General features: G+C 41.8%; 1 protein-coding gene and 1 long non-coding RNA gene across 4 annotated transcripts in view; one reads left to right on the top strand and one right to left on the bottom strand.

Annotated features, from left to right (window-relative positions):
* Positions 1-937, bottom strand: part of ARHGAP5 (Rho GTPase activating protein 5) — a 62445-nt gene extending 61508 nt beyond the window's left edge. For all 3 annotated transcript variants that reach the window (XM_044436218.1, XM_044436217.1, XM_044436219.1), the window contains exon 1: positions 708-937. The gene's annotated coding sequence lies outside the window, so the exon portion shown is untranslated. The remainder of the gene's footprint in view (positions 1-707) is intronic.
* Positions 239-25312, top strand: LOC123026500. The gene is made up of 6 exons (XR_006415316.1): positions 239-369; positions 14258-14366; positions 18242-18398; positions 21091-21260; positions 22578-22759; positions 24772-25312. It is a non-coding gene; the product is annotated as an uncharacterized LOC123026500 (long non-coding RNA).
* Positions 25313-27844: the final 2532 nt, after the last annotated feature.

The following is a 27844-nucleotide window of genomic DNA, read 5'->3' as shown; positions in this document are numbered from 1 at the left end:
TACAGCGAGATTTGGGGAGGCGGCCAGAGGGCACAGAAAGGGGGTGGAGTGGGCAACAGAGGAGAATAAAAAGAAAAGAATGTACGCCTTCGAACTGCGAAGCAGAACGGGCAGCAGGAACGGGGGAGAGGGCGGGCGAGGGGTGAGACAGCGAAAGGGATGAGGAGGAAAAGGTAGTTGCCCCCTTCCCCGCGAGTCGCCCTCCTCCTGCCCTCCCTCACTCTGAAGAAGCCGTGACCAGCTGGCAGCCGTCGCAGCCAGAACCTGGCAGAGCAGGCTTCGACCCTCCCGCTGACTCGGGCCTTCATCACCTGTCTGGGACCAGAGCGAGCCAGGCGTCGAACCACCCCTCCCTCCCGGGGTGTGTAGGTATGGAGCAGGCTCGAACAAGGAAGGAAGGAAGGAGGGAGGGAAGGAAGGAAGAGGGAAGGGAAGGAAGGGAAGGGAAGAAAGGGGAGCTAGGATCTGCCCAGCTCTCACTCAGCAGTTCCCACTGGCGGCGGCTCCGGGCTTCCTCGGAATTGGCGACAAGCAGCTCAGCCCGAGCTGCTGCGGCACCAGCCCGGCTCCGACCCCGAGTGGTGCGGCAGCTAATGGGCTCGGGTGTAGTTGGCGGGGTGGAGAGCAGAGCCGAGAGGGGGAAGAGGCCAGCGCTGACCGACGAGGGGAGGGCTGAAGAGGAGGGCTGGGTTTTTATTCTCCCCTACCTCGGTCTCCGGCGCTTCCACGGCAAGAGCAGCAGCATTCCCGGAACTCTCGATCCGCGCCGCCGGCCGCCGTTCCTCTTCGGCGCGCAGCCCCCTCAGAACTCCTGGCCTGGCCCCATCATTCCCCTCCCCTCCCCGGTGTTCACGGCTTAGTAATGGCGGCGGCCGAACCTCCCCGGCACTAGCCTCGCTGATGGAGCCGCGCTCGCTCGCTTTCTCACACATACACTCGCCCCCCCCCCCGCGTCTCCGTTCCCCACCCCCACTCTAACTTTACCTCAGCAGCTTTCCCTTCCTTCCCTCCCCCCACCCTCCCTAGTCTTTGCCCGCCGCCGCGGCTCAGCGCGCGCGTCCCCGCGTCCCCAGCTAGGCTGCGCGTGCGCGGGAAGGACCTTGTAAACGTTTCCGTTTCTTCCACAGGGCGATCGTCGTGAGGTACCCTCGAAGCCCTGCCCACGCACGATGCGCGCGACAGGGCAACCTCTCGGGCGCGAGCCCGGCCGTTTCCCCCACCGCTTTTTTTTCCTTACTTTTTTTTTTTTTTAGTGCTGCCTCTTTCTCGCCCCTGCTGGCAGAAAGCTCTTTGAAGGCGGGCGGTGGCGGTGCAAAGTCCTTGCTTTAGTCCTAGCACTGAAATGGGTGGGGAAGAGATAACAAAACATTTGGGACTCCGCGGTTTGCCCAAAGCCGCTTTCCATGGAAACCTGTGATACCATCAGTGAATCTTTTGTGAAGGGGGAGTTGACCTCACCACACACAAAATCTTGCATGGTTAAAATTGTGCACATAGGTATCGCAGTATCTTTAAAACATTTACACCCCTTGCTCAAAATGAATAGTTTTGGTGGTGTGTGCTATGCATTTCGTCTGTAATATGCCTTTTCATCCGAAGTGTTCAGGGCAGCAAGTAAACCTCATCGCAGCCCCCTAAAATAAGGTCGGCAGAGAGAAAATGACTTGCCCGAAGCAGCCAAATAAGTTTCCCAGCTAAATGTGGAATTATTGAACCTTCCCACTTCAGTTTCCGGGTCGAGGAGGCTTTGGGAGAAATGCCTTCAGGTGCCCCCCCCCGCTGCTGGTGCGCCCTGGTGGGTTTACCTGGCAGCACCCTGGGGCGAGGGGACCCGTTTACATTTCCCACAATGGCCTCGGGAACTGTGGGAAATTAACACAGGAGCTAGAACCAGCTTCCAGTGCTGCCAAGAACAGCAGTTAGGAGGAAAATTGAAAAGGGGCTCAGGGTAGGCATCCGGTGCTGTCCCAACAGTGTCAACACCAACGGTGATCTTTGGCATGTTAAGGGTGAAATCTCTTAAGTAGGTCTGTAGGTAGCAACCTGGAAAAGAAAAATACTGGAATCTCTTCTGAACTTTAGGATTATCTTCATCCCTCAGACATTAACAGGTTTTTTTTTAGGGTACAATTCTATGTCCCCTTTGGACAGAAAAAATCCTACCAAGCCCCTGCACTCTCCAGCCAATATGTTGGTTTTCTTCCCTTGTCCTCCGGAGATTGTGCTTTAAATCAAAAGTTTCACAAAGTGCACTGGAGCTTACACACATGCAGCATTGTGTTGCATTGTGGCCCCTGCTGACATGATTGCATGGCCATTCAGTGTGCAATGTGAACAATATAGACAGATTATCCACTCTACTGCTGGAATACAGTGCTGATTTGAGGTTTCGGGAAAAATGAACCTCCTGTTTCCTAAAACCAAACCTCAATGCTCTAGCCACTGCACTGTATTCATTTATGGGTTGCAATGATAAAAGAACAAACTACAAGTAATATCTAACCAGTCTCCACAATTAGGGCCTTTATGCACAATTTAGAAACTGTGTACTATATTTTACTATTCTTTCCCACTACTGCAATCCTCAGTCACATATGTTCCTCTCACATCCAGAAATCTTGTAAAATGACTAGATTATGCCTAAAACACTTAATAGTATTCCAATAAACAATTTGTTGACCATGAAAACTGAGTATATTTAGGTTTAGCCTACAAAAATGTTACTGTAAGCAATTTTCTAGGCCAGAAGCTGCATAATCCAATGGGGCTGCCTGCAACCCTCAGAGAATTCTGGACATTCTGCAAAACACTTAGCTGATTTCATATGCTTATGATGCACTTGTCTCCTTCCCTCCCCACGCCTGGAGGACCCACAAAGCTCTGTCTTTGAGGTTCAAGATTTTTCAAGGACACTACAATAGAGGCACAGACAAAATGCATACCACAGGTGAGGAAAGGCAGCACAAGGGCCTGGATAGTCAAGGAAGCTATTAGGGAACACTTCAAAAATGGAAGTCTTGCCCAAATGAAAATAGAAAAGAAGGGACTACAAGCTTGCCCAGGGGAGATGCAAGCAGCCTATCAGAGGAGCACTTTGGGCTAACAACATCAAGGCTTACAATAAAGAATTCTTTAAATATGTCAAAAGAACAAAAGCAACTAAAGAAGCAGTAGGACCATTACATGATAATGGAATTAAAGGTGCATTAAGGGACAGGGGATAATGAGATTGCAGAGAAGCAGACTGATTTTTTTTCATCAGTCTTCACAGCAGAGGATGCAGAGAAGATACCTGTTCCCGAGTTAATGTATTCTGGCAGGAAGTCTGAAGAATTAAGATAGATAGTAGTGACAAAAGATGATATTCTCAGCCTTATTGACAGACTGAAAATCAGCAATCATCCAGTCCAGATTGTATCCATCCTGGAGTTCTCAAAGAACTCAAACATGAAATTGCTGACCTTCTTATCGAAATATTTAATATGTCCCTAAAATCAGCCTTTGTATCAGGGGACTGGAGAATGGCCAATTTAATTTTTAAAGGGCCTCCAAGGAAGATCCAGGAAATTACAAGCCAGTTAGCTTCACATCTGTTCCAGGTATACTGCTTGAAAGCATTATTAAAGAAGGAATCAGTAAGCACAGAGGGACAGGTCCTGCTGGGGGGGAAAAATCAGCATGGCTTTTGCAAGAGGAAGTCTTGTCTCACTGGAGTTCTTTGAGTGTCGATAAGCGCATAGACAGGGGCAAGCTGGTAGACATTGTTTACTAGGCCTCAAAAATGCTTTTGACAAAATCCTTCACCAAAGGCTCCTGAGCACACTAAGCAGTCATGGAATAAAAGGGAGGATTTTCTTATGGATCACTAACTGGTTAAAGAACAGAAAACAGAGAGTGAGAATAAATGGATGGAGAGATGTCACCAGTGGAGTCCCACAAAATTCCATATTAAGACTTTTCAACCTATTCATAAATGATCTAGAATTAGAAGTAGGTAGTGAAGTGGCTAAGTTTGCAGATGACACTAAACTATTTAGGGTTAAAACCAGAAAGGATTGTAAGGAACTCCAAAGGGATCTCTCAAAGCTGAGGGAATGGCCACGACGACGACAAATTCAGTTCAATATAAGCAAGTGTAAAGTAATGCATGTTGGGACACAAAAAAATCCTAACTACATGTGTACACTAACAGGATTTAAGCTAGCAATGACTGAACAAAAAAGGAGTAGTAGTGGACAGCTTGATGAAAATGTCAGCCCAATGTACAGCTGCTGTGAAGAAGGCAAACTATGTTACACATAATTGGGAAGAGAATAGAAAATAGAACATCCAAGATCTTACTCCCCTTATGAAAATCTTTGGTACAACTGCACTCAGAATGTTGTGTTCAGTTCTGGTCACCTTACCTGAAAAGGGACATTATTGAGTTGGAAAAAGTACAGAGAAGGGTAAGAAAAGGGCTGGAACAACTCCCTGTGAGGAGCAGCTGCAACAATGGGAACTGTTTAGAGAAAAAGCAACTGAGGGGAAACATGATAGAGGTATTTCAAATAATGCATGATGTGAAGAAGGAGACATTTTTCTTCATCTTACATAACAACACATAGCAACATTTTTCTTCATCTCACCCAGGGTCATTCTATGAAGCTGTTTGGACCCAACATATAGTTAAACTTTGGAATTTGCTGTCATGGGAAGTGGGGATGGCCACCATTTTGGATGGCTTTTAAAGGGGATTGGACAGATCCATGGAAGAGGAAACTATCAGTGGCTATCAGCCTTGCTGGCTATGTGCTACCTACTTTACCAGAACTGGCATGCCTGCATGCACCCATTGCTGAGGAACTTGGACAGACAGAGGTCTTGCATTCATCCTGCTGGAGGGATCCTGTGGGCAGCTGGTTTACTGGACTAGATAGGCCTTTGGTCTGATTGAGCATTGCTTTTCTTTTGTTCTTATGTTTCTTTTACAACTCATAGCCACAGCTGGTGTGGTTCTCTCCCCAGCAGTTGTAATGGTGGAGGGAGGGAACTCCTGATTTAGAGTCCCATCTCCAACACTGTCCAGCACCCATAGGATTGCACCCTACATTTTGTAAACCATTTTATAAAGCTGTTCAAATACTTTGGGTACAATCTGGCCAATATTCCAATGCCACTGATTTCAATGGCAGAAATTTAGGCTGTCGTCCTACAGACATTAGGAGTAAGGATACGTACAGATAAGCCTATAATTGTGTAACACCCTACCTCATTCCCAAGAAGTCTCAACACCTTTGTCTTCAAATTGCAATTCTCCCGTTTTCCCATGGCTTCTTTCATTTTACCAGACAAAAATCCACTAAGGAGGAAAAGATGGAATAGATGCACCTTTTGGGTGGCAGTGCTAGGAAACCTCGATCTGGAAGCATCATGTTGGGCTAAATGGAACTTACTTTTGAGTTGACACACATAGAGTTACAGTGCAGAGCTTAATCTATTAAAACTGCAGTGCTTAATTTTTGATGGATTATGGCCTTTATGAGAATACTTCAGATTATTTCCTGTTTAAAAAAAACTGAACAATTATACTTCAACTTACGCACCCTTTCTGTACTGGCAATCCCTAGTATAGGAACTGAAACACTTGGCTGGGGGCACCATTTAAAGAGTAGATTCTGTTGGTGTAAGGTATGCTTCTGGATGGGGAGATTGATACACATGAGTATGTGCATCAAAACAATGTATGTTTGTTATAGCTGTTTCTAAACTCAGTGAAATAGATGTGATGCCTGTTGAAAAATCTTTGAAGAATGACAGTGTTGTAAAATGAAAGCTATTTCTCAATGTTGAAAATTCTTGAGGGATGGTGGTGGTTAGATTTCTACCCACCTCATTGCCACCTAAAGACAAACTAAAATGGCCAAACGTTCACTCTTCTTAGTTTTATAGAAAAGACATGTGCGTGTGCATACACACACTTCAGAGATTAGAAAGAAGCAGATATTTCTTCCTTCTTCACCTTTTCTATGTATATTCAAAGTACTTTAACCCCCACTTTTGTCAGAAAGGATCCCAATATGGCTTGCAAAGATCAGGCTCATAATCTAAAAGATATGGCACACAAGGGAAAGGTGAGAGAAAAACAACAAACAAACCAAGGGGGGACAACTACTTAAAGACATACTTATTAAAACAAATTGCTACAGTGGAAAATATTCAGGTAGCTTGGATGACCATCAGGTGTCAGTGAAGGAAGGGGTGAAATGTGACATGTCACAGTGTTGGAAATGACAGGTGCAATTGTTCCTGGTGCACATTCCAAGGTCAGGCAGATTCCTTCTTATCAGATGATGAGAAGGAGAGGCCCTGGGAACTGGCACCCCAAAACAGAAGGGCTTATCCCCAAGCTGATCTCTCTGAGAATTCAGATGGACTCTGGGGATAGTCTAGATCTACAGTTGCTGGGAAGAGGTGTGGGACAAGAATTCCAGGACACAGCCAAGCCTGGACAACTCTTGATCCCATGAAGTGGCATTGAGAAGGAAAGGCTGGTCAATTAGAGGTGCAACATTCTGAGAACAGGCTTGTCCACCTCCAAAAGGGGCCTCCCAGAGGAGGGAACCCACGGATGCTCAAAAGAAGGGTTCTCAGCAGTTGCTAGATTAGGTTCAATGATCTGTTTTGTTCAAGCTCAGAGACTCATTCTGTGTGATTGTGCTTACTGGATATACTTTGGAGAAGAGCTTTTGCAAAGGAACAGTCTGTTGTCTTGAATGTGCCGATGGAGAAACCTAGCTCCCCATACTCAGGGGTGAGAGTAGTTCTAGTTCTCTTTCTCCCTCTGCTCTGTTCGACAGTCTGCTGAAAAGCCTACCCAGAAGAGGTGCTACATACCAAAAAGACCCAAGATCTGGGGCTCAGGCCCAATGGACTAAAAAGAAAAAATGCACAAATTTGTGTATTCTTATTTGCATATATTCTAAAGTCTTTTTTTCTGTGTCTGTGTGTTTTTAAAGGACGCTGTCTCCTAAGGAGACTCGTCCAAGGTAAGTATGGGCAGAGGTCATTTAATTCAGGAAAAATGAAACAAAACCTCAGGTGAAAGATTCAAGGGTGAGGGCAGCAAAAGATAATGCATATGTAGGCAAAAAGCCAGCTTACCTTGAATGATCAGATGCAAGAGGAAACACCAAGGCCCCTGCACTTTATTTCAGCAAGTGTTTATGGACAGCAGGGCAGTGGGGCAGATAACTTCCTAAATGAAAGATCTGGGACTCAAGCCTGAGTGGGTGCCCCTTATACTGCTTCTGGAGCTGTGACATTCTTGCTGGCATGATTGTATATATAATACTGTTTGTCAGTATAGGATTTATTTAGATGTGCATAAATAAAACAATCATACAGACCGTCCTGAAGAGCCAGTTCAGAACACAGTTGGGAGTTTGGCAGATCTGAATCTCCTGTCATGTAAAACATTATATACTCAAGAATATTTTAAATTAGCATTCTGCTTGACATGCAGGTTTCCCATGTGCAGACAGTATTTTGCATGATGGAACATTTGGCTTTTTGGCTTTTGAACTTATCTGCAATCTTATCTGGTATGGACTTGGAAGAACTTTATAATGCTTTGTCCCAATGTATGAATTAGTTTAAAAAGGCAGACACTATCAAAAGAATACTGTAGATCATTGCCTCTAAGCCTTTTGGTTCGGACCCAGACTTGTGCCCAGTAGAGTTTCATTTGTGCCAGAAGAACAGGGACAGGATGTGATCCCTCTTACCCTGTCCTATGTACCCCCTGCTTTGTAAGGTTGGAGACACTCTATGATGGGAATGTGGAGTGTTGGGGCCTGCAGGGGGAACTGGTGAAAATCACTACACTGGCCCTACATACAGTGGGAAGCTGGTTGCTTCTGTCAAGACAGAGGGTCAAATCTTGATCCATCTCAGTTTCGTTTAATGTTTCTTTTCAAATATATTTCCAAAATAATTAAGAACAACTTAGATTTTGGATTTGGTTGGAAATTCAGTGGTGGCAAAGTCCTTCACCACCTAAACAGAGCAGTAGTTTGCAGATCAAACAGATACAATATGATTGAAAACGCACCTGATGCAAAACACTAAGCATAGTAGTACTAGATGGAGAGAAAATACATTTTAGTACTAGATGGAGAGAAAATAAGAGGTCTCTCTCCCCCTCCCTCTCCCTCCCCCCCCCCCCTTTATACAGAGATCAAATTACAAGCTGCAATCACATGCAGTCTTTTCTTGCCAGATCACTACTGAATTATTTGGATTAGGTTCTTGGACAATGACAGAAATATGTGATTGGTATATTTCCTAAGAAACAATACATGTGAAATGACTGTGATAGAAGGAATAATTAAAATTAGATTAATAGATTTAATAATGAGTTTGAAAATGGATGCAAAATAAATATGTAGAAAGAACAAGTGCCAGTTCAGTCCCACCTTATCAGTCCAGCACCACTGCTATTCTTCTGTACCTCCTTGAGTTTTATCTTGCATGTATTTGATAGTTCTGCTGCTTTTTCAAGGCTTATATATTATATATTGTGTTGTATTTTAATTGTAAGCTGTCCTAGGACATAAATAAATATTGTAAATACATATTTGACTGGAATATGATAACAAGAAGGATCTTGAGTGGGTGTTACTTCCCAGCTTCACTCACTGATGCTTGTGCAGCAGTGGCGCAGCTGAAGAGATGAAACTGGCTGGATATAAACACAATTACCTGACAACAGTCAAGACCTTAGTAGCAGCCTTAGGAGACATGCAAAGGCCAAAGGGAGATGAACCAGAAAGTGCTGACAGTAGTTACTCTCATAGCAGCATTAGCACTCTTTGCTTCCACAAAAAGATGTTTGTCAAACATCCAAATGGTAACTATAAACATATAGCTACTGTCAGGGAACATTCCCAGTTCACCAACGGTATACACATAATCTCAAAGCATCATGGTGTGATGTGTATGATATTCCTATTAACATTGTATAGGTACATCAGTATGATGTTAATGAGATTGATCTACTTTGGTACAATGGCACTGTTCCAGCAATATTACAGTAGTCCATAGCTCTTCTGCTTCCTCCCTCCCTCACTGCCAACCCATGGGGGAAAGCCCATGCATGCTTGGGATAGAATATGAATTGTGTATCACTGATGAAGTAGAAAAGGTAGGCGCAAACACCTTACTATAAGTCAGGCATCATTGTGAAAAGACTGTGTGCAGAGTGGAGTACAGCATTCTGGGTAAGAAGGTTACTTTGCACAGAGCCAAGAACAGGCTGAGTAGCAGTCATCTACGGTTTAGATCTGAGGAAGACACTGAATTTAGTGAACAAAGTAATCTTAGATTTTAACTTTATGAGTATTGCAGGAAGGGGAATATTTTGAGGAAAGCCTTCTTACCATTCCTTACAGCTTCCTTTTTAATAGTGATTTACAAGACAGGATCATTGTCATTCGTTGATCACAGCATGATTTCTTTCTTCAACATAGTATTGCATAAAGATTTTGGCAACTGTGAATGACAGAATGATCATTCTTTTCACCATCATTAATCTTTCTAGATTCTAGAAGAAGAGTGCATATCGTTCAAAGCTCTATAGCTGTTTTATATTGGGGTAGTGGTGTGGAGGCACACTAATATAGGAAAGGAAGGGAAAGATAATGGTTGAGAAAAGTATCTTGGATGTCGTAGAAATTCAGACAAAATGGTAAATGGTAGGAAGGTTCTTCACATACATTGCAAATGCTAAGGTAAGTTTGACAAATGCAACTTAAGCGCACATGTAAATACGTATTGGTATTTTGCCTCTCAGTAGCTACCAAAACTCAGAGAATAAGGTTATGGAGTCTTTAGTTATTTAACCATTTCTCTTCTGGAGGTTCTTCATTGTCCTCTTTTGAGTGTTCATGGAAATAGGCTGATATGATTTTCCAGATGCATCTTGAATTATGGTATTAGTTCAGAGGGTATCCAAAACATTCTTTCCCTTGTTTCTTTGAGATTTTCAACAGCTTGGTAAAAGCTGCTTCCAAACACTGTCTTTGCATCAACACCATCTTACTCCACCAAATAGAAGTAGAACCCTATTTCTTTGTACTATGCTCTTGGGAACAAGTAAACAACTTCCTTTTGGCAAACTGCCAAATATTCACTATATTATGTGGATCCAGTGCTTAAAGAATTAAGCTGGAATTTCATTACATGTTTCTGATTCAGATCTTGTAGGATTTCAGAGGAAACAGGATGGCCCTGCACCAAGTTTAGTCAAAGTAAAAAAAAATGTGAGGATTGTACAGATAATCCTTTTTCAAATTATACTACCATTGCTTTCACTTCAACCTATCAGCAAGTGTGTTATAATTGTCCAAAGTTAAAGGAGATGGAGGTTGATAGTCTTACTATTGAAGTAGGTGTGGGGAGGTCAAAAGTTGGAGTAAACATCAGGTGTAAAAATATTTCCGGCGGGGAATTCTTGCAACTTCAGGAGTGGTGGCTGCTTAACTTGCAACAACTACTCTATTCCTTTCAGAGAAATATATGTGCAATGAAGAACTTTTAGATTACACATTACAAGAATCCATTAGAAAACCCAGAACCAAGGGGCACAGGCTATAGGCAGTTCCAGAGAGTCACATTGAATAAAAAGGTCTTTGCCTAGTGCCAAAAGGACCATAATGAGAACACTAGGCAAATTCCCTTGGGCAAGTTGGTCCAAAATTAAGGTACCCCTCTACCTACTGATCATCTTCCTCACTTCATTTCCCTGGAGCACTGAAGAGGATTTCAAGTGCTCTCTATGCACACACACACACACACACACACACACACATGAAAAACAGCAATTTTTCTGTTAACCTGGTATGTTGTGTCTCTTGTCATGAGTGAATATGCTCTCCAGTACAGTCCCACAATCTCTTACAGATACCTTTTCAACAGCAAGGGAGGCATTGATTACCAGGGAGAATCACATTCCATTGGCAACACTGATTTGCTGTGCAGCTGCAAGGAAGAGAAGGACATCCACATCCCATGTACATAAGCCAGTTTTGAATTTGGTGATACATAAATGCACCCATCAGTTAAACAGAAGACGTGCTAATATTTGCATGAACACCTACAGACTTGCAGTCCCTGAGATGAAGATCCCTGAATACAATGAAATGGGGTACAGCTCAGCTGTTCACCCCACATTATATGACAGATATTTCAGTGGAGCCAAGTTCTTTTCCTTGAATTCATAAAAATGGTTTTTGGGTAGCTGCTATTACATGGATGTAGACACACAGGTTTGCTGGGTGTCCTAATGCTTCTATAAGGATTCGTGTCAGATGGGAGAATTTGTAAACAAGCCTTTTATTTCAGTAAGACGCTGTGGGAACTGTGAGGGGGTGGCTGGATTTAGCATATGAAGACTAGAGGGGCTTGTGGAAGCAGATACTAGCAAATGCCTGTGGAGTGGAGTGAAGAAAGCTTAGTAGTGCTGATCTGCCTTTCCTCCTCTCATTGCACTCAAGCCACTCCACTCTGAAATGTATTGATCGGCTTGGGGTAGTGCTGAGGGGAGAGGTTGGGGAGGAGATTATTTCTGTGATGGCTTTTTTGTGAAATAATTGGACAGTGCAAAAACATGGCAGCTCCAGACACCTCGGGGACATTTGAGATTATAGGAAATAGGGAGTGAAAGTAGATTCTTTGTTATTTTAAGGCTACAATACATTTCTCTTCCTTAAAGGGAAAGGTGCGAAATGTCTTGGCAGAAGTGGTGAAAAATATTTTGACACTGCTGAAGATGATTGCAAACAATATGAAGCAGCAAAAAGTGCAGCTAACATTAGGAGGCATGCAAGATGACAAAAATACCTCAATTTGCTGCATAATTTTTCAATTAAATCCTAGCATTAAGTGAATTCACTTGGAGGGGAATGTTTAGAATTTATGATATATTGACAGCTGGAAGTTTGTGAGATACATAAGAAAGTATATATACATTTGATGCAAATACTTTTTTGTTGTTTGGAGAAATGAGGGAAACAAAATGAGAATTTTCATAGCCGAGACTGAAATGTTATCCTTGAGGAAGTCTTGCAACAAGAGACTCTGTGCCACTGAGCTTAGTAGGAACTCTCCTTAAGCTGCAAAGGTCTGAGCTGCACAACATTTAATTTCTATGACTAAAAATAAGTCAACTCCCATTTCTTCATATGGAACATAAATGCATTTGAACACAATTTGAATAATTAATTCCACATCAACAGTTCCAATTTCAAAATAAATTGAAATTAAGCTGCTGGAGCAAAAAAGAAGGCCAAATATCACTTTTAGAGCAGTACTGAGATCCTAGTTATGATCTTTGGTCCAGAGAGCCAGGAACAAACAGCACAATAGCTATAGAAATCAAAGCTAGCGTTGCAACACACGCACAGCATCTGACAAGCCTGGTTTTGCCAATCGTTCATGACACTGTGCAGCATCAATGTGAACACATTAGCCATGCACAGAAGATGCCAGTCAGTGTCTGACAAGCTGTTATCTGGCCTGGTATGCATGCATGCAAGCATACACACACATGCACACACCACTCAGCAGGCTGGTTATGTGTACCGCTTTACCAAATATAGTCCTCTGTGTGATCAGGCATCCATTCCAAGTCTGGTTTAACCATAAAAAGCTGCAAAATGGAAGTGCTAGGGCATAGAAATTGCTCATCAGCAGGCATGATCAAGCATACAGGTCACCTAGTCACAGTCTTCCCCACTATAATGAGGAGCAGTTTATTTCAATTTAAATAACAATCATTTAATTTGCATCAAACATATCAGTTAGCATTTTAGAGTTTTGAAAAATTGTGTCCTCATCCTCTTTTTGGGGATAAATTTCCCCTCATTTGACATTGCATAAGTGGCCACAATGCTCAGTCAGGTTGCCAGAAATAGAGCATAACACCTTCCTATCTGCTCACGCTACCAATTGAAGGCCTATGCAAAGAATCCAGAAGCATTGCAGGGTTCAAATTTCCTGGGAAACCTTGTCTCCAAGTAGATGATTTTAGCAACTCTGCTTAAAAGACATCTGTACTGTTATCACAGTAGGAGGGAAGAACATACTGCAAGGTCCAGGCGTGTGCATAATGAAGAACTGAAACTTCAACAGCAACTCATGGCAAGTGGCAGTGTGATCTTCCTGGAAACTTGGTAGAAGAGAGCAATGAAAGGCAAACGGGGTAGCCAAGTTCTAGCCTAAGAAAATGAGTTCATGCCCCGCACAAGGCAAAGTCTCCTTTTGTGGCTTTTTCCCAGCAGAAATGGAAAAGAAATTGGAAAAGAGAGGCACCCTAGGGTGACCATGTGCCCATTTGGACTGCCCTTTGTTTCAAGTGCTGCTCTGTCAATTCTGGTTTGCAGATAAAAGAACCACACAAATTGGCGTGCATTGACAGTTAGCATCTCTAAAGCAGATCGAACAGGCAGGCTCTTAAGTCAGCTGGTTAGTCCTCTACATTATGGTGAGATATATGCATTTCTGTTTGAATTATACTAATTATTTCTAAATTTGCTTTTACACATAGAAATTAGCGTACATGAATGGTTATATATTTTTTTCTTCTTTAGCAATTCACACATGACTGCCCTAAAAGGCAGGTGAATCAGATCCTAGGCCTCCCAACACAGAAAGCAACAATGCCACAAGCATCACCAAAAGGAAGATCCATTATATAGCCTTCATAATCTCCCAAGAACCAAGCCCATAGCACACACACTTGTCCTCCATTCTGCTTGTTTTTGGACTGCATAACAGGCCAATGTGAAATCATTGCTCAGTGGGATAGTGCAGGCTTAGCATACAAGGTGTCCAAGACTTAATCCTGGCTACAGCCTCCAATGGCAAAGGTTTAAAAGGGCTGTGAATGCTGTGGAAGGTATGAAGTGCTAGTCCATCACTGTGACATGGAACAAGAACCAAAAATATGGTCCAGAGGGCCGCAAGGACAACTGACAAAAAAATCACTTCCCTTACCACCTTCTGCCAGCAGGATCCTCCATTGGATTAGAATCATTTCTATGAACTGGAGCTCCAAGCCTTTGACTCTGATATGCTCGCTCACAATGATCACTTATTTTGCTGATACAATGTTATGTAGTTGTTAGGAGCTGGACCTGATGAACACAGGCTCAGCATAGACAATATTCTTTTCCTGGCAGCTCAGATAAACACACTGAAGCACTTTTCTTCTCTCTAGCACAGTGTTGTGGTCCAGTGGTGAAAACAGTTGTGAGAGTGAGTCTGTCCTGCCAATAAACAGCCCAAGCTTCCCTCTGAGAGGTGGAGATCCCAAGAAGACTAACCTGGTAAGAAGTTCCACTACAATCAATAGGATTCACTTACAACAAAATAACTGTAGGATTAAGGTATTAAGCCTTTTCAACACCATGACATCCCTGCATTATTTAAGAAACCCTCTGAAAATACTTGCCCATTGTTCCGAAGTTGGCCACCATGCAGACATCACAATTGTAAATGGAGAAGTGCTGTTGCTGGCCAGAAGTTCAGCATTCAGTTTCTTCCTGGTAATTCCACTCCCATCTCCCTCACCTCCCACCTCTTCAGATCCCAGGAAAACAGGTACATACATACAGCTCTTCGCATTGCATGTGATGGAATGCAGAGAGAGAGAGAGAGAACTTTCTCCAACCAGAACTCTTTTCAAAACTATGCGAAGAAGGCAGACTTATACTGAGTGCAGCTATGTTTTTTCCCATTCTGATATTTCAAAGGCTGCTGTGCATAGCTCTTCTGCAGATCAGTCTCCACCACTCGGAGGATGCTTTGGGTGTGAGGTACAATTTCCAGCACCAGAACCAGTATTCTACCTCTGTATTGTCTTCATCGCTGCTGAAGTCAGGACTGCTGCAATAATGCAGACATCAGGATCTGAACTCTGGGAAACAAAAAGAAATATAACTAGTTTTGAGGATTATGTGGGACATTGTATGTTGGACTACGCCAGTCTTCCTGTACCTGGTGACCTCCAGCTGTGTCGGAGGTTTATGGAAATTGTGGTGCAAGACATCTGGAGGACACAAAGTTTGAGAAGGTGGAACTACATGCTGACCTCATTTTAGTAGTCTAAGTATAGAATAAGTATCCCGGCCACTCAAACCCAAAGTATAACCCTATGCCCATTTACTTGGAATAGAGTAAATTAAGTGAAAATAAACTTGGGTGGATTTATAAATGAAATTGTGTAAACAATCACAGAACTGGGCTGTAGAAAGAGAACCTTTAGGCCGCACGCTCTGTTCTTGCACGTCCAGCCCACCCCTCCCACCACTGGGTGATCAGGCATCCTCCCTATTACCGACAGTGTTCCCTTGGACCAGGTTCCTTATTTGAAAAGCAGCCAAGCCCAAATCAAGTTTAAAGCTAAAGGATCATAAGAAACCACAAAGAGAGCGAGGCGAGGCCTTGAAGCTGCCCATCTACAATTACGAGCTGGAAAGCAGAGAGGAACACAGCTGGTCACATTCTTCCTTGCTATAGTGAGGACTGTATTGCCATTTAAACTATAGCCAATTATTTCTGTATTTACATACATACATATATTTTAGCATACATATACATCCATATTGGCATACAAATTTTGAGCAAACTCGTGTCCTCTTTCTTGTAGATTCATGTCCTCTTTTTTGACCATCCTAACCACCTTTGTAATATGACTGCAGATGGCTAATAATTTACAAATATAATGGTTCTGGACACCTGTGGGTTTCTGTGAAGGGTAATGATGATTTTAACAGAGAATCCTTTAAAATCTGCATATTTAAAAAGTAAAGCCTTTTGCATTACAATACCAAACCAAACCAACTTTGTTTTATATTTAAAAAACAATATAAAAAACAATATTTATATTTATTTATATATTTAGCATGAATTTGAAGCAAATTACACTTTCCAGAAAAATTTACAGCAAGATTCACTTTGTGGATTATTATTAGCTAAATTAATTTTATTTATGAAGAATGTTTTGTTTTCTAAACATTGCCTTTAAATAATTTAATTTCAATTTAATTTAATAAAACTTTTCTATCCCATCTTTCACTAAACTTCTCAAGACAGCTTACAAAAGATAAACAACAATAAAAATACAGTCTATAATACAATAGATAATAATAAATAGATTATGAGAAATACAATTAGTAATAGAATACCACCAAGTTAAACTGATAATAAGCAAAGATTAATAAATCATATTCATAAGAAAAAATAAGCAAATACATAAAATAATTAAAATAAATAAAATGCAACTGTTAACTTAAGCATCTAAAATCCCTAATTCTTAAATAAAAAGGCTTTCACCTTGCGCTGAAAAGAATATAAGCTTAGCACAAGGCGAACCTCTCTGGGGAGGTTCCCAGAGAGGCGCCACCACAGAAAGGGCCCTCCTCTGGGTAGATATCCTCTTTACCTCCTTCAAGGAGGGTTCCTGGAGCACGGCCTCCTCTGCAGATCTTAAAGGGCGTGAGGGCATATACAGAAGAAAACGTTCCATCAGGTATCCTGGACCCAAGATATTTAGGGTTTTATAGATTAATACCAGCACCTTGAATTGGGCCAGGACTTCAATTGGGAGCCAAAGTATCTGGTAGAGGACTGGCGTTAAATGAGAATAACCACCAGTCCCCATCAGCAACCTGGCAGCTCTATTTGTACCAATTGAAGTATCCAGACCATTTTCAGGGGCAGCCCCATGTAGAGCACATTACAATACTCCAATCGGGAAGTTCCCAGGGCATGTGTCACCATTACTAGGCAGTGCTCATCCAGGTAAGGATGCAGCTGATGAACCAGCCGAAGCTGGAGGAAAGCACTCCTTGCCACCATCGTCACCTGGGCTCCAGGGACAGCTCTGGGTCAAGGAGCACTCCTAGGCTGTGGACCATGTTTTTTAGAGGGAGTGCAACCCCGTCCAGGACAGTATCAAAATCACTTACCCGAAAGCCCCAAAAGGAACTCCGTCTTATCTGGATTGAAGCTCAGTTTATTGGCCCTCATCCAGCCCATTACCTCAGCCAGGCACTAGTTCAGGACAGCCACTGCCTGACCTGGAGTAGATGTAAACAAGAGGTAGAGCTGGGTGTCATCAGCGTACTGATGGCTCCGCAGCCCAAATCTCCTGATGACCTCTCCCAGAAGTTTCATGTAGATGTTAAAGAGCATGGGGGACAAAATAGAGCTGCCATGGCACAGAACTATTGTTCCCCAGCACCATTTTCTGGAATCAGCTGGCCGGCAATAAGAGGGCTTCACTGCAGCCCCTCCCCTGCAATCGCCGCAATAATTGCAGTTTAGTGTCACAGAAGTAGATAGATTTTTCTGTAGCTGAAGTCAGAATATGTACAAATGTGCTTCATGCATTTCTGTTCACAAAAGCCATCACCCTTTTTCTGCTCCATTCTTTTGCATCTTATTGTGCTGGAAGGCCAGGGTGATTACTGTAGTAAAAAAAGGATGGCATTATACAATAAAGGAGTGCAATGCGATCAGAACAAGGAACCTTTGTATGATTTAAAAACAATATTGAGCAATGCTTCCCCATACCTAAGCATTGATTAGGACATCCCAAGACTGATTTCATCACCTCTTTATTGTGCAGTGCAAGAGATAAATGAATCATGAACATGCTTCTCTGGAATTTGTGATCTCATTTTATTTATTTCTTATATTGTTTTCGAGAACAACATCTTTGAAGTTGCTGTCAAGAAAATTGCTGTCTGGTTCCCTACAAATCACAATAATTTATTTTTTAAAATTAAATACAAGGACATGGAATTATCTAGGGACTTAAAAGGGGTCATTTTCCTGTTGTTGCAATGCCCTATGTCTACAAGTGATGTCTGACATTAATAGCAAAATGTAGCCAATAATATTAAAATATTTCATAATGGAATTGTTTATATTTATCTTTCTTAATCAATTATATCCTACATGCTACTCTACTGATACTAAGCATCAAGAAAAAGGCAATTTTTTGGCATTTACATGCCAACATGTTCAATTTGCAGACTCATTACAAAAATAAACTTTAGTCCTGGTACAAGAATACATTAGTCCCTCTCAGTTCTATCACTCACACAAACTCATGCTGAGCAGAAGATTTCAGCCCTCCACAGAAGGATTCTGACTAATAATATCGTGACATATCTGTTACCAATCCCTTTCACAGCTACCATTCCAAGTATTTCTCAGGACATTGTTATGAGCCACTTCACACATGTTCCTGATCTACAGTAATGGCAACAAGCCATGGATCCACTATGCAGTTCCACTATGATGCAGAAAACTTCTACAGATGACAGGTCCACTACAAAACCATACAAAGGGTAGGCAATTTCCTTGGTGGGGACCTTCTCATTCAATGTATGTCTACTAAACTGGCTTTATTTAACTATACCAGTCTGTCCAATGGCATTGTTCTCTAAGCAGCTCAGAACTTAAAATGATATAATACAGTATCAGAGTAACAGTTTGCACCATAAATATTTCCAGCAGACCAAAGATTAAAGGCAGATAACAAATAAATGCTCAAAATGTAAACAGTGGTCAGAACACAAATCACATTTTTCTTACAACCAGAGATTTTAAAAAGCCTTTGGGTAATCAAAAATGCCTTCCTCTGGTTCCAAAATTACCGTAAAGGCAAGCATCTTTGGGGCGAGCCTTGGGGTTCCATCACCAAGAAGGCCCTTTGCCTGGTAGCCACATGCTTCATTTTGGTTGGTGGGGCACCTGGCACAGGACCTTTAAGAAGGATCTGAATTCAGAAAGAACAGAATTTGGGACACAATCCTATTATGCGTGCTTAGACAGAAAAAAAAGTCCTGCATCTCCAGCATAGTTGACTGGGGGATGCTGGGAGTTGTAGGACTTTTTTCAGTCTATGTATGCATAGGATTATATCCTAAAACCATCAACTGAGTTAGAGTTAAAGCCAGCACTTTCAATTGGAACCAGAAATGAACTGGGAAACATTGATAAAACATACGGATGTTACAATCAAATCACCAATTCCCAGTTAATAATCATCCACCCTTATTTTGGACCAATTGATGTTCTGAGACATTACATGTTGTAATAACTTAAATAGGAATCTATGAGAGAATAGATTTTTAATATAGACATATATCTCAAGACTCATGTAAATCATGTTAGTCATTTTCAATTTATCTTAGACTGCTGCGTAAAATGAGCAAGGGATTTATTCCCAAAATGTTGATTTTTAAAACTGTATTATGTTCTGTTCAAAAAGCATTATGCATTTATTCATTTTTATTAGTACAGTGTACACTGTGTAAGGATATACAAAATTGTTCCAATATTCCTGGTTTCAGAAGCCAAAAATGAAGAGAGAGAGAGAGAGAAAATGCAATGTTTAAGAATTATTTCTAACTCACAGAATCCAGAGAATGGTGTGAGGAATGCTAAACTAGTAGGAAGATAATCAATCACAGAGATTCTTCGGAAAGGAGCTGCTGCTGCTCCCCTGAGTTTAGGCAGAAAGAGGCAGCTGCCTCAGGCAGAGCATGCTGGAGGACAGAAAGTGGCGAGGAGGGGCTGGAGGGCAGGGCTGTGCATTGCCACCTCACTTGCCCTGCAGTAGGATTCATCTGCCAGACTGGTTGGATTCTCTGTGAAAAGTGGAGGCCCAGGGGACATCCTGTCATTTGCCCTAGGCCACAGTATGTCCCAGGCTAATACTGTCTGAGGCTGGAAATAGCCTATTCTGCCGCTTCCTCTCCCACCAGTATTGATTTGGCATCCAGCGTTGGCATCCAAATCAGGGTTGGCACCCAGGGCTGGCACTTTGTGGGCTATTTCTATCAGTGTGGAGAACTCCAGTTGAGCAACTCACTCTCATGTCTGACTCAAGTCCCATCAGCGTCTCAACTCAGATTTCACTCTGAAGCAACGAGCAAGTGACTCAGCTCAAGATTTCAGCTGTTTTTCCTCCAAGTCACTCCAACTCACAGCTGATTTGTGGCAGGATATCCCAGGGCGATCTTGGTGGAAGCCATTTGCAACAGGCTGGAAGGCCATCATGAATGCAGCAGAGGCAGTATTACAGGGGAACACAAGGCTTCCAATCATCTTTTTGGCACACGGGTGGTCTACACTTCTTCCACCCCCACACACACCCCACCACCATCTTCCTGGTTTCCATTAAACTTGGCTCTTGAGACTTGAGAAGAAACTTGAGACTCAACTCGAAAATTTCTTGGAATGACTTGAGACTTGACTTGGACTTGAAAGTAAAGATTTGAGACTTGACTTGACACTTGGAGTAAAGGATTTGAACATATCACTTATTTCTACATGATCCAGGGCTTCTAATGTTACCTTCATAGCACAGAAAAAAATCCATGTTACCATGTCAGAGATGAGTTTCCTCAAAAGTTCTTATTTGTCCTTGTGGTTAAGGTGTTTTAAAGATTGTAATGCATGCCGTACTACACTGTAATTTCTATCAGGATATCAGGACAGAATTGATTAAGCCTTTAAATCATCCAGAGAGAGACATTTTTAAAAATGTATCTTACTGTTTTGCCAACATCATCCCTGCAGGTACTGAAAATGTTGCTAAGTTGTTTCTCTGTGCAGTTTTTCATTTATCTGACATGGATGGTATGCTGTTGTTTATATCTTTCTATAAATATTCGTATAGCTTGCATTCTCTTGTCATAAACAATGACAATTTTCCAATTATAGGAGAATATTGCCAATAATTCCATTCACTATGAATAGATACGGCATTTCAGATTATATATGAGATAGTTCTTTAATTGGTTTAGCTATGTCTGAGTTCTATGTGTAAATCATGTTTTTCAGTGGTATGTGATCATTACAGATTTGGCAACTTGATAGCCCTGGAGTATCCAGTAAGATCATAATTATGTCATCATATCAAAATTCCCTCATGTATTCTTCTTTATGTCTACATCCCTGTTTAATTTTAATGTGAGTGTTTTTCAGTAATAGAATTCTGTATTTGTCAATGTTTTGTTCTTTCTTTCACAGCTTATTGTTTATGATTACTGCAGAGTCTTTGCGCTAAAACGATGGAGTGTGCTGGTGATGGAAAACCTACTCTAATCCCACTGGGGCTGGACTACAAATTCAATAATCCTTTCCAGATGTGTCATACAACAAAACCTGTCTTCCCACACAGAATACAGCCAATAGTCATGGTAGCGTATTTATTTATACACGCGCGTGCGTGCACACACACACGCACACGCACACACTTATAAGCTGCCTATAACAGCTGAGGTCTTCCTAGGTGGCTTACAATACATTAAATGCATTAATACATAATACAACACATTAAAAACCCATAAAACACTAACAAATTAAAAGATCAATGGTAACAATATAAAAAAGGGCCACAGCATTCGTGGGCTAAGTATTAAAAATATTCTAAAAAGGTATGTCTTCGCCTGGCACTGAAAAGAAAATAAAGACAGTGCCAGGAAAATTTCCCTAGGGAAGGAGTTCCAAAGACGGGGAGCAGCAGTGTAAAAGGCCCTTTGCCTGGTTGCCACCCCTCTCATCTCCCTGAGGGGTGGCTCTTGTAGAAGGGCCTCCTCAGCTGATCTGAGGGAGCAGGTAGGTATATATGGGTGTAAACAGTCCTTCAGATAGGCAGGCTTCAAGCCCTGATACATGCACCTTGAATTGGGCCTGGGCCATAACCAGTAACCAGTGAAGTTCTTTCAGAACTGGTGCTATATGGGCTGCTCTTGAAGTACCAGTCACCAACCAAGCGGCCCAATTCTGCACCAGTTGCAATTGCAGGACCATCTTCAATGGCAGCCCCATGCATTACAATAATCTATTTTGGAAGTTACCAGAACATGGGTTACTGTCTTTACACTGTCTACATAGGGACAGAACTGGAAATTCCTTCACAGCTGGAAAAAGGCATTCCTAGGCACTGAGTCCACGTGATACTCCAGGGACAGACTGGGGTCTAGGAGAACCCACAGACTGCAGACCCTGTCCTTTAGGGAGAGTGTGACCCCATCCAGGACAGGGAAATGCCCTCCTAACCTACCAATAATACCTCTGTCTTACCAGGATTAAACCTCAGTTTATTGACTCTCATCCAGTCTATTATCGAGCCCAGGCCCCAGCTCAGGAGAGCAACAGCCTCACCTGGATTAGATGAGAAAGAGAGGTAGAGCTGAGTGTCACCAGCATATATTCCTGACTCCTCAGCCCAACTCTCCTAGCAGTTTCATGTAGATGTTAAACAGCATGGGGGACAGTACAGAGCCCTGCAGAACCCCATGATGCAACTGCCATGGGGCAGAGCAACTGTCCCCCAGCACCACCTTCTGGACTCAATCAGCCAGGTAGGAGTGGAACTGCCACAATGCAGTACCTCCCACTCTCAACCTGGCCAGCCTGTCCAGAAAGACACCAGGGTCAATGATGTCAAAAGCTGCTGAGTGGTCAAGAAGAACCAACAGGATCACACTCCCCCTGTCCCTCTCCCAATACAGGTCATAGTACTGGATGACCAAGGCCATCTCCATCCCATCTCCAGGCCTAAAACCTGATTGGAATGGATCCAGATAACCCATATCCTCCAAGAGTGCCTGAAGCTGCTGAGCCACCACCCGCTCCAACATCTTGCCCAAAAATGGAAGACTGGCGATGGGATAGTAGTTATCCAGTATCCCAGGTATGATACTGAGATGCCAAACCAACACATTTGGATGGCGCCATGTTGAAGAGTGGTGTAGACCCATGGAGAACCCTAACTGAAAGTGAGCCACACTAAAAAGAAATAGAGGACATGATGCTTCACCACACACACAAGGTTATGGTGTTTCATCATGCCATTATCCTGCCCCAATCACAGAATTTTACTGGGGGTTCAGATACCATTGCCTTCCACTAGTAAGCCTCCCATATTTTCCCACTCCCTTTCTTACAATGAAAAATGTGATTAAAAAAATATGGAATATTAGCATAGTGCCTCTGGCTTGTTGACACTAGGGCCCTCCATCTGGAATCACTCTTGCCTGGGAGAAGGTGCTTGCACTGGTTCACTACAAATTTCCCCACTCCAGGTGTGGCACTTCCAAATTCCAGTACACTTAGGACAAAATGACAGACCAACAAGGCAGTCTCTTTGGGAGCCCTAATGCTGTAGTGGATTGCACTGTATTCAAGGAGTTGTGAGGGAAAAAATACATGCATAAGAGCTGAGATTGTCCTCATTATACAGCTGCTGTGTAAGAGGAATATACCATGCAATTGGTCCAGGGGTACCATCACTAGCAAGGTATCTCTTGAACATGATGACTCTTGATGAGTTTTGGTCTGCATACCATTTCAGCACTCATCAACACAGGCCCCAGCATTAAATTTGTGGAAAGGTTGGCTCATTCATAAAAAGCTATATTTTGGGAGAAATGTCATGCTATGCTTTCAGGTTTTACTTTCAAACACTAAGACTATATCCTGCACTGAAATATCCAACTACAGAAATATAAATACATTTAGTGCTCTCTGGTTCATGTTTGTGTAACAGGATGTCAGCACTAATTCATCAAGACATTCTCCTGCTTTCATCCCATTGAAATGATGGAGATGGGTATGTTTGTGCAGTTCCATATGTTGAAGGGGGCTTAGCAGGGAATATCCATGTTGATTGTGCCCATAAATTCTAACTATAGTAATATTCTCTCAACCTATAGTAAGTTTTATTTTTATTTAATACTTATGTGATACAAGACAGTTACCAGTCACAGAAATAGTATAACCAGAATGTTTGCATTCTGTAGACCAGTGCATAGCTTACATGCCCATATTTCAGTGGTATTTAAAAGAGCCACAGTTGATATATCTTGTGTTCATCTGTTTCATTTCCATTGTCCTTTCCACTTCACTGTTCTTTGTTGCGAGTCACATAAGCAGAATTTGACTCTTTTGAAGCTAACAAAATGAATATCTAGAAAGGAGAATTTAGCATAGCATCAGGCATACTCTCTATAATTTTCAGCAGCCAGTGAAAACCTTTAAATTTGCCCAGTATTTTAATAGTTAGCTTTTTAACTTTAGTTTTTAATATTGCATTTTATCCTGTACCATATCCTGCTATACCTCTGTGCTGATTCATTTGCAATTGCTGTGGTCTTGTTGCTTTGTGTCTTTCTTGTTTTTGTTGTTTTTAACTTTTTTGACCATCCAGAGAGCTTCAGCTTGGTCAGTATAAATACATCTCTTACCCTATTCAATCCTGGCTAAGCCATACTCTGTCATTACTGTGCCCACTACCCTGCAAGTTCATTCCCTTTCCTGCCCATCCCAAATAAATAAGGTTTTTGCTAATATTGTTTAGCTCATGAGAGGAAATCGAGGAAGGTGTGCTACAACATATACGAAATTGGAGTTAATTTTCCATGCAAGTCTTCCCCCTCTGCTCTCCCCCCTATTTATTAATATCATGTTTTCTACAGTGGATAGAAAAAGCAAAATGTTTTAGAAAACTGAATTTCTAAACCATGCTAATGTTCACCATGTGCAGGCTTTTTAGATACAGTCAGTCCAGAAAAGAGTAACTTATGTGAAACCAATGCATTTTGAATCTTTCACAGTAGAATTATTTTGCCTGGAGAAAGCATACATTTTGTATATGATACACAATACACTAAAGGACTGGACTATCTTTTCTTATTTTATTTGCAGCAGTTCCTATATCTTGCAGAACTCATCAACTATATGCTTCTTGCTCAGTTCATATACGATGCAGAACATCCTATACAGATGCCTGGAATTATATTAAAGATATCTACTCTTCAAACATGACTCAAGATTCCAAGAGAAGAACACCAGAAAAGTAATTATGTAACTAAATTATGTTAATTAACTAAATTGTGTTAATTTTGCTATTTTAATTTTTAATTTACATAATTATTTCCAAATTATTTACTAGAATTGAGTAGAATCTCTCTCTCTCTTTCCCTCTCTCTCTATACAGTGAGAGGTTTGCTAAGAAAGTAGCATCCCTTTTTGCTTAAGTTATTCTTCTTTAAATTGACTGCTGTACTCCTACGAGTGGCATGAGAGCTGTTATTTTCCTCCATGATACCTTCCTTGGAACACCAGTGTATCATAACGTGGTGCTATTTTTTTCATAATTCCATGGGAACTGTGGCAACCACTACTGGTCAAGCACTTCACTTTTGTGACTTGAAAATGAGAGAGCAACACTGAGAAACCCTTGTGTATATTGATAATATTTATCACCTGAGAAAATGTCAGTCAGATTGGGGAGTCCCACACAGCTACAACTGGCACGGTTGTAATCCTCATATACGCTGCAGCCACGTAGGGAATCATGACAGAAGAACAGTTTCTGTACCTGTGGAAGGAGATAAACAGAAATCCACACAAGGAATACAACCAATGTTAAATATATCTAAATTCCCATGTCTTTCAATGGTAGAATTAAGCACCTAAGTCAAACCTTTCCAAACAGAATTCCAACTAGAACTTAAAAAATGCTTAACCTTTGCTGGATCATGCCCCAAACTTTTAAAGCTCCTATCCAAGGGATGAGAGTGGCCCCAAATCAATTATGTTCTGAACCAACCTTACGCCATGTGAATATACCTTAATGTGGGCAGATAAGCAAATTATGAGGAAAAACAGTAGGATATAAATATAGTACAAAGCCTGAGCTGGAAAATACTTTACGACAAGCTAGAGAGCAATCCTATGCATGTGAAGTCATTTGAAAAGTCTTATAATTCCCAAGATGCCCCAGTGAGGCATGACCGGCTAGGGCATGCTGCAAATTGTAGGTCCTTTTTTGGTCTTGGCATTTACAGGATTGTGCTTCAAGTGAGCAAGCAACCAAAGTGGCCCCAATATGATATTGTACAATGAGGATTATAGCAAGGGAATCATGCAGAAAGCAGATAAATTCAGCAAAAGGGTAGAAAAACCTCCTTCCCACCCCCTTCTCCACTTCTGTAGTCCTGTTTGCTCATATACATTTGAGCTTCTCACGTTTACTATCTTCATTCCTTAGTGTCAAGGATTACCATAAAAACAGAAGCTTTCCCCTGCATAATCATCTTTTTCTAACTGCCTGATGCTTTTAGCATTGCTATAATCCAGTGTGTGTGTGTGTGTTTTTTTATCTGTGAAATATTATACAATTGCATCATTCAGTGACCATTACAGAAAAGAGCACTGAAAAGATATTTTGGAACCTGCTACAGGAGAGGAGACTTTATGCATAAACAAGGCTGGTGGGGGGAAGTGTTTCTAAGCATTCAGCCAAGTTATAAATAAAGGGTGTCACCCTTCTCTCACTAAAGCGAGGGAGGAACCCTCCTGCAGATCTAAGTGGAAACAGGCTTGAGGCTCATAGCCTCATCTATCTTTAATACAAATTTGTTCGACGGCAGTGACATCCATTTTATCATCTGCTCAGTGGTGATTGGTTGTTTTTGAACCTCTGGTCAGATTAGGAAGTTTGACAGATGGCACTTTCAATTTAAATGGATTTATATGCCATTAAAAGAAATAGTTCTGCAGGCTAAGAAGGGTATTGACTGTGAAAAGTCGTGGTACTGTAGATCATTTCCACTGAGAATTTTGTCAGGATTCTTCCAATTAGTCCATCGATACAATGCCCTTATAAACATGATACTTTATTTTTCTCCAAGGTTTTGTCACAAAAGGACTGTTTGCTGTGCCTACAAAAGGAACAAAGCTTTTCCAAAGCACTAATTCTGCAGAACAGCAGTTATAATTAATGACCTGCGTTATAATTGACGAAGAGGCAAGAACCCAAGTGGCACAAATGATATTGCTTTTGCATGAAGCTGCTCAACTTGATATTTACTTATTCATACATTAATTAGTATTAACTAGTTACTAGTGGAGGTTTTTGCCTTCACTAAACTTGAAGCCTCAAAATTGGTAGCAATTTTGGACTGTCCATAAAATTATACGTTCAGTAGGGGAACCGTAGGCAAGTGTGGGTGACTTGGGAAGAATGAGGTATTAATTCAAATAAGGCTGCTAGCAAATCAGACCCAGGGCAGACTTAACAGTGACTTTGTGCAAACCATGGTTTGTATCTCGGGATCCAGTCTTCAGAATGTGCAGTCCCTTCCCTCAGAAAATCAGGCCCAGAAGTCAAATTGGACTGTTCTGGGGTCCCAACCTTGCCCTCCAGTATTTCCCAGGGTGCCAGATCAGCTTCTCCTCATCCCATACCCTTTGCTCCAATCACCAACCATTTGATCATTTCTCAGCTCTTATGCAGTTTCTTCCTCATTCCAGAAGGTTTAAATGACTTAGTTAATGATGGCAAGAGCTTTAAGCAATAATATGCTGATATCTTTTGTATTTTTGCCCTAACCCCCTTTGCCTTTGACTCTACCAACCGGTACAATGTGGCCCCCAAGAGCTGCTGCGATATTGAATTTGCGATCAGGCTGAAAGAGGTTACACACCCCTGTTTATAAACTATATATTACCATCATTGATTTAAGTGACTTTGCAGACCATGTTAACAAAAGAATCTGGCTTGCTTAAAATATGGTTTACATCACACTGTGCACAATCAATGCTGGGAAGGAAAGGAGTAGGTAATCACAGCAGAAAGTGGAAGATATTCATGAGGCTGCCTCTTCATTAGCCACCATTAATGGGGAATTGGTCTTACTTCTACTCTAGTCCAAGGCAGTAGTGGATAGAGTCACCAGTTACAAGAACTTTAATGTGTAGCATACTTTATGAA

This window comes from Varanus komodoensis, unplaced genomic scaffold, assembly GCF_004798865.1.
Source record: "Varanus komodoensis strain SLA01 unplaced genomic scaffold, ASM479886v1 scaffold3, whole genome shotgun sequence".
NCBI classification, from domain to species: domain Eukaryota; kingdom Metazoa; phylum Chordata; class Lepidosauria; order Squamata; family Varanidae; genus Varanus; species Varanus komodoensis.
This window is presented reverse-complemented; position numbering and strand designations above follow the sequence as displayed.